The sequence below is a fragment of the Parasteatoda tepidariorum genome, chromosome 7 (genome assembly GCF_982258835.1).
Source record: "Parasteatoda tepidariorum strain Cologne lab strain chromosome 7, Ptep-v5.0, whole genome shotgun sequence".
NCBI classification, from domain to species: domain Eukaryota; kingdom Metazoa; phylum Arthropoda; class Arachnida; order Araneae; family Theridiidae; genus Parasteatoda; species Parasteatoda tepidariorum.
The window spans coordinates 86,170,612-86,183,114 of record NC_141761.1 but is presented as its reverse complement, the minus strand read 5'-3'; positions in this window follow the sequence as shown (position 1 = coordinate 86,183,114).

The following is a 12,503-nucleotide window of genomic DNA, read 5'->3' as shown; positions in this document are numbered from 1 at the left end:
TATTTAAATAAAGAGCTAATCAGAAACATTAAGTAATTTCGATTTAAAATTCAATAATTAAAAAATATCTGCTTAATTTGCAATTCTTGATAATCAGGTCGTCGGAAGGAATCATTCTTTCCTTCCAGACGCGGATACGTACCTAGGTTAGTAAATCCCTTACCCGTATAATCCGGTCACTATTCCAGCCAACCTCAACCTCGGAAACGTACTTTATCAGTGGCAATTATTTTAAATTTCAATAGAAAGGAGGTTACAATTTTGTTTACAAATATACAGAAATATTCATTTGAATATAGTTTAAACGAGAATTTTTTGTATAAGTATGTATGACAAATAGAAAGTAACAGTAAATGAATTTTGAAAAGTAAACAATTAAATAAAAGGCTATTAAAAAAGATTTTTTTTTTAAATCGTTGATTTCCTTAAATTTAGATGGTTATGTAACAGGTAAATAATATTAATTTAAGTTCTCCATTAAAACTTTGATTTCCAGGTATTAAATAATAAAAGAAAGAAATTAGAATGTTATAATAATAAATAAGAAATTGAGTAGAAAAATATATACAATATATGACAAATAGAAAGTAACAGTAAATGAATTTTGAAAAGTAAACAATTAAATAAAAGGCTATTAAAAAAGAATTTTTTTTAAATCGTTGATTTCCTTAAATTTAGATGGTTATGTAACAGGTAAATAATATTAATTTAAGTTCTCCATTAAAACTTTGATTTCCAGGTATTAAATAATAAAAGAAAGAAATTAGAATGTTATAATAATAAATAAGAAATTGAGTAGAAAAATATATACAATATTTACAACATATAGGTAAGCATTCCTAAGTATACATTAATTTTTCTTATTTAAAATTTTAGAATATTATCATTATCAGAAAGAAAATTCATTACTAATAATAATTTGGTTTTAAGTGTATTGTTAGTTAAATGAATTATTCTATCATATATGATCATATATGAACATTTCAATAAATAAATTTATTTCTTGCTTGCGGCTTTGCACATTGAATCTCAAAAATTACCACCATTAAAAAAAAATGATTTAAGATAATAGCAAGTTAACAAAGGTTTGTTTTAAAAACTGGGTTGTTTTACACCCTACTAAAATATCAAAAACTAAAACAATGCTTATCAACAGAGGGCATTTTTCAATCATACAACCATTTATGAACACTTCAATAATCAAGTATCTTTTTTGTTTACCACTGTGTCCCGAGATTTCGAACTCATACATCAATAAGAGCTCTAATTTAATACAACGCATACTTTTTTGCCAACGTCAGACGTATATCGCTTAAAATGACAGATGAATAAATGTAAAAGCTCTGCCACTTAAAGAATAACGCGAAATACGACAGACGGTTAATATAATAAAGTTATGATATGTTAGGCCTCATTGAGCCCTAGGCAGATGCCCACTTTTCCCACCCATGATGGCACTGAATACTATAAGTCAATTTCTAGATCAAATATTTAAAATAGAAAAGCATTCTATTAATTTCCAAGTAGAATAATTCACTTATGAAACGCTACGATGCCTGTATAACTGTGGTTAAATTATTTCAAATACAAGCTCTTTTTTCTTTTAACCAATAAATTCTATTGTATAATGAAGAATGTGGGAGCTATCTGATAAACTTTTTCTATCGTAGTTTTTTTTTTCTTCTTTTTTTTTGTCGCTTCTCTTATTTATATTTGAATATATTTAAATGCCAGAAAATACAAAATCTTATATTTTATAGCATCAAAACAAAATAATGTTGCAGCAAGGCTAAGTAGCATTAGTTTGTGCAGAATCTAACGTTAAATAAGGTTGAGAATACAGCGATATCTTTCTAACATTGGAAAATTATGCAAAATAACGTTAGACTTTTACGGTTTCTAGATGTTATCTCATATTAGGTGTTACTTAGATTGTTATTTGCAAGGCAAATGTAATTAATTACAAGTAATTGATTATTCGCTACAGTTTGCTTAAATCTGCGCCACAAAGATTCAAAATATGTTAAGCCGAACCGTTTTTCCCGCATATAAATTGAATCATAAAATTATGTAATTAAATGTAAAGTAAAAACAATCTACCTCATACTATTTCAACTTGACCCTTTTTTTTCGGTAAGTAATTGATTATTTGTAATTAATTACATTTTGTTTAATTCTGCTGCAAGCTTATAAGAATGTTAAGTTAAACCGTTTTCCCACTCAAGTGTAAACATTTAAAATTGTGCAATTAAATGTAAAATAAAAGTACATAATTAAATTCACTCCACCTTCCACCTTTCTACTTTTCACCTTTTTCCGTAGTCCACCTTTAAAAGCGTATATATAATTTAAAGCAAACTCGTCTTCTCCTTAATAATGCTGCTATCTAGTGACAATGATAAAAACTAAAGATTTTCCTTTCAAAATGCACAAAACTCGCTTTTTATGCTATTCACATGTTATTAAAATAGTTTTTTTTTCATGGAAGAAGGGAGGAAAGGGAGTCCAAAATAAAAAATTTTAGTATAATAAATTTATATCTTTGATTTCAATGAGTTAAAAACTTTATGGAACTATTTACCGTAGTAACTAGTTCCGCCATCTAGTATTGCATATGGATGGTAAATATTCATCATTTACTTTCATAACGAAAAATAGAACTTAATTTTGTATTTTTAGAAAATGCACACTTTTAAAAATATGCATCGAAGAGTCTTCAGCTCAAATATTATTTACTTGCATTTCGAATGAAGAAATTAAGCGGTACGAGTGTTTAATTGCTATGATAAAAATAAGAAAATGTCGCAAAAACTGCCATGGCGCTAATAGAAGGAGAAAGCGAGGGGGCCCAGATGCAATGGCGGGGGCAACGTTATTATTATTTTTTTTTTTTAGTTGTTTTGGCTAGAGTGGTTTATTTTCTATAGCATGTATATGATTTCGTGTATTCGGGCACAAAAATCTGCATTTCATTTTAATATTTAACTAGTAGAGAAACTTATATCGTTCAATTGATTTAAAAAGAAAAAAAAATTCAATAAAACACGTTCATTTATATTTTTTTTATTACTTCCATTCTTATTATTCCTAATTGTTAGTATTCTATGTTAGGAATTTCTGCAAACGAACATCATGCTTAAACTGCACAGAGATTTTGATTAAAGGATAACGTCTTGATTCTTTTTTTTCATGCAATTGAATTAATATAAAGTCACATTTTTATATCTCTAGATTTTTTTCCTATATAGCAAATCTATCCAATGCAATTGAAAAGTCAGGACCATTTAAAGATTTCAAATTTCTGAAGTAGATATATAACCAGAAAATACAAACATGGTTCTGCATATTGTAGTTTTTTATACTTCCCTAAATATGATATGTATTTGATAAAGAAAGCAGATGAATGAATAGTAAAAATGTATTGATAGATAGATAATATTTTTTGTTTCAATATTTTGAACTTAATGAACAATAGGTAAGCGTTTCAAAATGTTTGAAAAAAATTCGGAGAATTTTGTTGAGTTGAATCCATAGACTCATAATATCAGAAATAAGTATGAAAAAAAATATACTTTTTAACTAATTATATAATTAACCAATTAACGCCCTAATTATTTCTACTTAATATATTTCAATGAATCCTTCAAATCTATTTTATTATGACCTATTAAGACTTTAAAACTTAAAATTTAAGCTTATTTTGAATTTACTTTAAAATTACAGCCCTTTCTCATATGAGGACACTGGGCATTCCAGTGAGAAAATAACGCAACAATTTGAGATCTGTTAAATATTTTGTCTCTATTAAAACAAAGTTTAGAATTTAAAATTTAAATAATATTTATTTATAAAGCCAAAAACTCATTTTAAAATAAAACCATAAAGACTTGTAAAAAGCATGTAAAACATCGGCTTTAAACCAGCGACTGTTCGAGCGAAAGCTTCAATTGCTTTTATAAGGCATAATTTTATATTAAACTTCTTCAAAGTATTTTGTAATGAATTTTTCTCCCCTTTAAATCTCAAATAACCTTATCCTCAAATTAAATAATTGATTTTGAAATATCACTGATAACTGTTTCTCTTAGATACACATAACTGTAAATGAGTGCAAATTTGAAAAAAAAAAAAAATCCTGTTCGAAAGTGAGCCGTGTTTGGAAAATTTGTACTTTTATCGCAGAAAAGGACACCTGTGTTTACTGTTGTATTTTATAACCATAAACTATTGAAATGCAGTTCAGTGCCTAAATATTTGTAAATTTGTAATAAAATTCGAATTAAATAATAATAAAATTCGTAATTTGTAATAAATATTTGTAATAAAATTCGAATTTAACAAAAATTATGTGAATAAATAGTTTTAAAAAATAAGTAACGTTAAACAAATTATTGCTTTAATTTAAAGTTATTACTATTTTCGTAGAAATATAATTTTGTAGTTGGATACAACTTGTCATTTTCTACTCAAAGTTGAATCTAACAAATAATTAACAATCGCAAAAAAAAAAAAAATAATTAAAAGAAATATCATTTTAAAAATTTAAGTCTCCAAATAAAATTATATAAAAAAAGGTAAATTATTAGATTTGTGAAGTTATTTGAAGCATTGCAATTGAAATAAATAAGATGCAAAATTTTTGAATATTGCATACTTAAGAATTTTTATTTTAGTTTACAAAACAGTTTAAAAAAGAAAACATTGTAACTATTTTACTCACTTTAATTTAATTTTTTTTACTTCACTTTGAATAGCTAATGAAAACGTTTTATGTTATGTTGCTATGAAATTATAAAAATCTTATAAATTTAATTTAAAATTAAAGCTTTTAATTCGAGAAAACTGTAAATGATAGGTATTATTACACATTTTATGTAATTTATAATTCTATCTTAAAGTCTTTGATAAAATATTGTTTTAAGACCATTCTATTAGTTCTTTATGATTAAATTTAATTAAATAGATTCAGTTTTTTCTGAAGTGTTCGTTTTTTCTTCAGTTATTTTGCAAAGTTCAGTTATTTTGTCTTTAGTTTAGTCTTCAGTTATTTTGTCATCCCTTCAGTGGGTCGATAAATGAGTACCAAGCATGCTTGGGAACTAAACACTGGGGGTTCCACGTTCGGCTGACCACCTAACCGGAACATCTGCTTCTGCACCCCAGAGCCCAAGGTCAAGAAAACTGAGATGGGCTAAGTAGGCCTTGGCCCTCTAGGGCAGTCGCGCCGCTGAGTTTAGTTTAGTTTATTTTGCAAAGTTCCAATTTAACTTTAATTAAAACTACACCAAAGGAATTTAAAACATTCATAAAGGTTTAATAATCTTAAATAAAAAACCAGACTCTACTAATCAACAAAATAAATTGTGGTACTTACGCGATATCCAATTATCAACAGATGTATTTTTGTTTATTGAAAAGTTTTGACTTCAGTTTCTCGCTTTCAGAGAAATGTTAAAACACTGTAATTCAGAGTATATTTATTTATTTATTTTTATTATAAAATACCTGAAATTCCTACATTTTGTTATGGGAAAATTTATAATACAGTCCAGTTTTTAAGTATAAGGGATATGATACAACCATTTAATATATGAAGTCTGTTGTATGTAGGTTTTCCGAAAAAATATAATAAATTCTGAGGTTTTGAAAATATTCTGAATTATGGAATCTATTTGCCATCGTTTTATCAATTAAAAAAAAGAATCGGGAGTCACAGGCAGTAGTACTTTATTTACGTCGTACCAGAGCTGCGAAATGGGATAGCGACGGTCAGGGAAACACTTATGAGGATGATCTGAAGGCATGTCATCACCATTTTGATTTTCTGAAGATATGGGATGGATTTTCTGCTTTGGAAGCCTGGTGAGCTGCACACTGAGTCGAGCGTCTTACTGTTGAACAGTTCAAAGAGGACCGATACCGTGCATCCTCAATCCCTTCTCAGGCTGATCAAAGTGGCCACCCACCTGCTCATTGACTGTTGTCAGTGATACCAAACTTCAGTGATCCACATCGCTAAATTTTAATCTTAAAAGTCATACCTTATAAATTAACGAAAAAACATGCAGTTCAGTTATGGAACATAATGCAAAGCCTGTATACTTTACAAATATTTAGGACTGCAGGTATTATGAGTTATATATTAAACTCTTGCACCTCAATAATTTCCGGGCATGCTTTTAAACAAGAACATTCATAAGCATCAAAACATTCATAGTTCTAAAAGGGGGCCAGAGGCGGTCATTTCGATAAGCTCTATAGCGTGGAGCTAGAGGGTTCAGATCCCTTTCATAACTCTTATTCTAATATATATATATATATATATATATATATATATATATATATATATATATATATATATATATATATATATATATATATATATATATATATATATATATATATATATATATATATATATATATATATATATATATATACATATTCTAATATATATATATATATATATTAATTACATTTTGTTTAATTCTGCTGCAAGCTTAAAAGAATGTTAAGTTAAACCGTTTTCCCACTCAAGTTAAAACATTTAAAATTGTGCAATGAAATGTAAAATAAAAGTACATAATTAAATTCACTTCTTCGAGAAAATTTAAAAACAAATTATTTATTTACTAATATATATATACATATATATATTAGTAAATAAATAATTTGTTTTTAAATTTTCTCGAAGTTATGGCCACTAACAATATTTGACTTTCCTTATAAATAATTGTACATATTTGTAACTACGATCGTTGTTCTATTAACAACAAAATCTAGATAGAGTGAATCGAATATTTACATAATTCTAATAACGCCGAAAATGGTCTTCCTTGAATGGATTACAGTCGCGCATAAGAAGAATCAAAGTAAGTGATAAAAAATCCAAAATTAAGTTTTGTATATAGTTGGCATCTCAGTAAGATTAACTATCTAATTGCAAAGAAAAATTTTTTTAAATTTGTTTTTATCCGTTTTCTGAAATTCTATTTTTGCGTTCATACTATTAGCAATAGAAAAAAAAAGAATTTTAAAGCCACTTTTCTTGGCACCTATTGTGAAGCCGTTTCGTTGTTTTTTTAATTGCACGATGGAGTAGTTGTCCTGAGTTTATGAACACAATGCTTAAGAAATGGTTAAAATATTATTTCCTTGTAATGAGCTATTACGAGACTTTCCGCATCTAGAATCATCTACTATCTCACAAAGTTTATCCTTTTTTTCAAGTTTGATTCATAATACATACACGTGAATAAACAGCACGTGAATGTTTACTGATCGAACATGTTGACAGTAAAACTGCCAGGTAAGCAGTAGTGGTCAAATTAGTTTGTTTTTCCTTCGAACAAACTTGAAAAAAATATCTATTTTTTGAACAATTTGTAAATGGTATAAGTATAAATTTCACAATCTACCATTTGATAGTGTAAACAGTTTTATGTTTCGAACAAAACTCAAAGCACATCTTTTATCTGTTTAAAAGAAATATATAGAAATCCGTTACAAAACCTAAGCAATAGAGATAAAATTAAGAGATAAATTCCTTAAAAAAACTTACATATATTGGATATGCTCAGTTTGTTTACAGCCACGGATAACAGCTAATGCCGGTAATCTACATTTCATTTTTAAAACTCTCTGTCAATTAAAAGTTCCTTATTCGATGTAATTTTTTAGAACTAAGTTTTATTATATAATAAATCATATATTTTGTTGATAAATCGCATTGTGATGTGATGACACGATAAAAACTTTATAAAATAATGAGAGCCCACAGTGGAATGAACGTAAGACACGGTTCTCAGTAGGTCACTTAGGTTAAGCATCTTTGGCAGTGGTCAGTGAGCAAGTGTTTTACGATTTTGATCAGCCTACAAAGGGAACGAAGGAGCTTGTATCGGTCTCTGTTAAACTATGTATATAACTAGTAGTATATAACTATAACTAGTGTTCTACTATAAAATGCTGAACTTAGGGAGCAGGTCATCAGTCTACCAATGATGGGGGGCCGTCCCCTCTGCAGAGGATCACAATTTTGATGGCATGTATTCAGATCATTCTCAGACATATTTCCCAGTTCGTTACCAATAGCCCATTGTGAGCCGTGGTGGCTGAGGAGACAGAGCTTTCGCTTTCGAATGAGGTGAGCCGGGTTCGAATCCCATCATCGATGTTTGGTTAGCACGAATTCCGCTCCCGGCTCTTACCAACCATAGTGCTAACTTAAAATATGCTCAGTCGGTAGACGGATCATGGGTTAGAGTCCCCTTGCCGTCAGGTGGTTTTCCTCTCCATGTCACGCAACTGCATGCTAGTTCAGTTCAAAAGTCCTCCACGAAGGCCAATTTTCCCCAATACCTGATACGGGAGTTCACTTGTCTTTTGGATTGGGTTCAAAACTACAAGACTATGGAGTTGAACATTAGTAGTCGTCACCTGGCCTACCTTCCCCTTCTTTCTTGCTGAGTAGTCACTTTCGCGCACTTTGAGTCTGCAGTATTCCCCGGATTTCCCCTGACGGGGCGGGACGGGATTAGGCTTCGATTAGTAGTTGTGAACCCACAATTGGATCAGCTGTACAACGACGGTTATAAAATATAAAAAAAATAGCCAATTGTGTAGTTCTTGTGTAGATTTACCACTCTAACTGGTTGGAAAGTGCTCTAGTTTTAGTTGACGAAAAATTTCCCCCAGCGATAAATTCTGCTTGTAGCGGTAGTTTTATCCAGCACAGAATTTCAATTATTATACTTGCACTTTAGCGAGAAAGGAAAAGACTGTGGCTCAGAGGATAGAGGATTGAATTCCAGTGGTTGTTGGTAGACGCGAATCCTACTCCCGCCTCACACAGGCCATAGTGCAGACATAAAATATCTTCCGTTGCAGACAGATCATGGGATAGAATCCCCTTGTCATTGGGATAACTATGGGAAGTTTTCATGCAACGCAAATGCAGATTAGTTGCATCAAAAATGAAATCATCCACAAAGGCTGGTTTGTCTCCAATGCTTGATCCAGGAGTTTCTTTGTCTTCTTGGTTGAGTTCAAAATTACACGGCTGCAGATTTGAACGTTGAGATTCCTAAACTCAGATAGAGTCGGCTGTTCAACGCCGGTTATTCATTCGAAAATGGGCGAAAACTTCCACTTGCTGTAAATTCTCTTAGGGATAGCATGGAGATAGTGATTGTAGTGATTCGAAATTAATTGAAGCTTGCATTTTCCTACTCATGAAGTAAATATAAAAGTAGATATTAAGTAATTTGGATAGAGATTTTGCCCTTAAGTAGTTGGATAGAGATTTTTCCCTTAAGATTCCATCCTCGAACAACCAAAATTGAGTATATTAAAATGCAGTAAAATTCATAAGAGAAGGGGAAATGAAACTGATATTAAAAATCACCAACCTCAACGATTCTCTTCTGAAAGTAAACTTATTCGTACGTTTACAATCTCAACTTCCCTGTAGTTGACATTGATGCTTGTTTGTCAGTTTTTTTAAAAAAGGCTTATTTTTCCATCTATGTTCCTCGACACATGTTCCCAAAATATGCATCAAAGGGCAGAGTCTACCTTTACAGCGTATCCTTGTTGTGATTTTTTTAATGGAAAATAACATTAATTTTACTACTACTATTCTCTAATAGTAATAAGGTTACAACTTAAACTGAAAAAAAAATATAAAGTTGCACCTATATATTAATTGTAAGAATATTTAAATAAATATAACTTTTTATTTGATTATAATTTACTACTTATATTGTAACTGCCTACTTTGAGAATTTCAATGCATGTCTTTCAACTACATACGTAGATTTTTGCATATAATAATTAAATTTAAAAGCAGAAAAAGTCATTTCGAATTTCCTTTTAAAAATATTGTTACTAAGATGTAGATGTAATTTAATTAACAATAAAAAAATTATAAAGATAATTAAGTGTGCTTGCAATAGATAATGTTCTAGATTATCTTTCTGATAATTTCACTGATAAAGGTTTAAGTCTATCTTAAAAGATAACGGCTCATAGATTAAAAATGAAGTTTTGAAAAATAATAATTTTTTGGAATAGTTTTATTCAAAGATTTAAGTTCCAGATTACTGTCTCTATACAAAAAGGAAAAGCTGATTTAGTGTAGCTGATTTAAGACACCCGAATCTATCTTCGTGAATAATAAAACACTAGAAAACTTACTAATTATGAATCTATCTAATTACTAATTATGAATCCATTTATTAAAAAATAATAATGCGTATTATATCGCATACTGTAAATCAGTAAAATTCGTAAGACCTCGCCGACGTGGGATCGTCTTTTTCAACTATACCAAATAATTCGATTTTTTTTTAAATATCTAGACCATTACACCCGCTTACCTGAACTCGTTACTCATGTCATGTAAGGTAATTATCTAAAAGATTGCTTATGATTTCTCCATAATGAGTATTTTCTTGCGGTTAAGTGTAAAAGAGGGCAACTGTTTTATTGATGATTCTAAGCAAAAAGACAAAGCACCGTGTGTAACAACAGTCATCTATTAACTAAGTTCCCCTCTGTCCATATTAATACAGAACCCCGATTTTACGTTTTCTGTCGGACTAGAGTTCAGAACGGGCGAAATGGTGTAACATAAAATGGCGTAAGAAAAAAAAATGAAGCTTATTCTTCAAAAACTGACACGAGAACTTCTAGAGAAAATGTTTAATCTTTGCATGTTTTCTGTTCCAAGATACAATTTCAACAATATCTCTTTCAATACTTGCTATTATTTACAATTTTTTTTATATGTAACGTCAATTATTTTAAAGGTTTTATGCCTTCAAAATCTTGATCAGTTGTGGGCATAACCTCCAATATTTTTTTGCTCATCTTCATCCTTTTCATCACCATTATCAGATTTTTAATCAGATATTAGAAAAATTGAAAATTATTTGGATGCGTGTTGCAGTCGATGCACGCATCATCGAATGGTCAATGTTCTCGTTAGATAGAGAGAGGTAATTAACCCCGAGAAGCTTTATTTTAACCCATTTGTAACACATTTTAATCGACACTGACCAATGTTGTAGAAATCAAATTTAGGCTTCCAGAATATTTATTTTTGATTTAGAAGCATTTTGTAGGTCACCGAAGTCAAGAAGGAAAATGATTCCCTAATCAGTTGTTTAGTGTAACGTACGTTCTTTAAATTATTGTATAATTTCAAGATTCTACGGTTGTAGCTTGCTGGACAAAATTCCACTAAATTTTCAATTTAACCTTAAACCACCTTTCCTGTGCTTCGACCATCTTTGACTCAAGGGGTAAATCCACTCACACAGACAAAATTTAAATTAAAAATTTAATTTAGCAATACAATTAAAAAAGTTTTTTTTAAAAAAATCTCAAAAGTGTGTATAAGTTTTTTTAATGATGCTCAAAATAAATTGTTTATCGACAGACAACAAGTATAAAGATTATTGTTCGCAAACTTTTTGTTGATGTCGCATATTTTCAATCTCTGTTGAAATTTCATTTCGTTTTTCCTTTTTGAACATAAAAAAAATATATTTATCCTATTTTGCATGTTGTCACGCCTCATAATTTTAATTAAGATTAATGTTGCGCAATTTATCATTCAGGTATTGAAGGTGAACGCTTAATTTGTCATGTTTTCGAACAAAAGATAATCGAGGTTTGATTTCCTCTAACCAACCGATTATCATCACGTCTTATGCAAATATAATGAGAATAATTTGCCAACCAGTCAAATAGTCCTCCCTCAATTTTGATGATCTGAATTCTTTTTAGAAATTCAAAAGCATATTTTTCCAGAAGAAATGGATTGCTTAAATATTTCGAGCTTTTTTAATTATTAAATTTTTTTATTACTAATTTTTAATTTAAAATAGAATTAGCTATCTAAAAGTAAAGGTATGGTTTGAGTCTAATGAATGACGTCATTTTTAATAAAATAAAAGTTTAATCAAATATTTATACTACTTGTTTCATTTTATTCCCATAGGAATGAGGAAAAAAGGATAGTGATTCATGTAGTAAAGGGTCGCTTAAGTAAGACCCCAAAATGACTTATTGTCCCTGAATCTCCCTATCAATATATCAGAGCATTTAAGTGTCCAGTAAGGAAAAAAAAAGAAGCACCTAAAAATATTACTCTAATGTTAGGTTTTTTTGTATTCCAAGTGCTAATTTTGATTCCTTAAAAGGTGGACTTCATATGTATTTTGATTTATTAATTTATGACTAGTTTTAATGGAAAAATAGTGCTTCCAAAAATTTAGTAAAAGTAAAATTTGAAAATCAGGTTTCCATGTTGCTGTTTCTATCGACTAATTTTATTCCTGGCAACCAGTTTCATGTCAGTTGATGGGCATTTTGAGAATGAACTCTTCAGTGTATTTTAAATCACGACCTTTTTTATTTTAAATAAGATTTAAATAAGTTTATTTTAATTTGAAAGTTTTAAATATCTGCCCCTGCTTGAATTGATGTTATGTATT